Genomic DNA, 1267 nt, shown 5'->3' with positions numbered 1-1267 from the left:
ATTTTCTTGTGTCTGTCTTTACTGGTTAGAAATTAGAATTCTTAACTATAGTGGTCATACAAGGAAATAGAAAATAGTAGCTAATACAGACTCCCTGCCCTGTCTGCAAGACTTGAGTATTTGTTGCTTTGTCCTAACAAGTTCGCCAAAAGTTTGTGGTGTTGCTAGTGGACTGATGAATGTTTATTACAGATTATATCCAAATGCCTTTGCTAAATGATACCATTTATCATTTAGACAAGAAAAGGTGTTTGCCTAGTCTTAGTTTTTCCTCATTTGAAAGTATAGTTTAAGATCTAAAGAACTGCAGGTAGGAGTCCAAATTTAATCCTATAGTTTACTACTGAAGAGTTTTAAACTAACAGTAGTAAATGTCTGTAGGATGAATTCTGATGAGATGAATCTGCTCAGTCTTGCACAGAAGTCTCCTTTGCTAGATCGCAGTGATTGAATCACAGCTCTGTGTTTAAACTGTGAGGGTTGAATCCTATACGTAAGCCTGAATGTGCAGACATGAAAAAATGCACACTCGGTAAATGTATACAATAGATGCTACTAGACTAGCTTATTCTCTTGACTGTGCTGCAAGTATCAGCCTGTGCTTCCCTCTAGACAGATTGAGGCCAAAACCATGTCCACCCGTCACAAAGGAACCTTTACTGCTACTACCAGGCAGACAGGAAATACTGGGCTCTGTCCCGAAACTATTGCACTGTTCGTGCTCTGCACCAGGTAACAGCTTGCTAGTCTTCCAGCTCCCTAAAGCTGGTACCATAAGAAGCAAAACGTTTTCTTGTTCATCGTCAAAGGGAAAAGCTCAAGTTAATAACCATGAGCAAACAAGTCTTTGAGAAGAAAAGGGCTAAGCAGCAACCTTTTGGAAGGATGCTATGTAATAAACCCAGTAAGCTACTTGGAACTTTCTCAAGGCAAAGGGTATTGATTACTCTGATGGTTCATAGCTGTTGGTATGGGAACTTTAGCAAAGTACTTGGTTCTTGGCACCTGCTGCTAATAAAGTCTGCTAGGGTGATGTGAGGAGCCAAGATGTTGTAAGTAACCTTAGGACTAAGGAGCAGCCCTGTGCTAAATAGAAAGAGGTGCATGACAATGCAGCATCCTGAGCAGAACTATCTTCTTTTTGCCTTTCCCCTATCTCCAGTGGTTTATTTGCATCGAAGCCTTCCTTTAGGCCAACACTAAATTCTAATTCTAGCCAGAATGCTGCTTTTTATTCTGTATGGGAGTGAGCAGATGTGTGGAAGCA

This window comes from Tyto alba, unplaced genomic scaffold (genome assembly GCF_018691265.1).
Source record: "Tyto alba isolate M040663 unplaced genomic scaffold, T.alba_DEE_v4.0 Super-Scaffold_7, whole genome shotgun sequence".
Lineage (NCBI taxonomy): Eukaryota > Metazoa > Chordata > Aves > Strigiformes > Tytonidae > Tyto > Tyto alba.
This window is presented reverse-complemented; position numbering follows the sequence as displayed.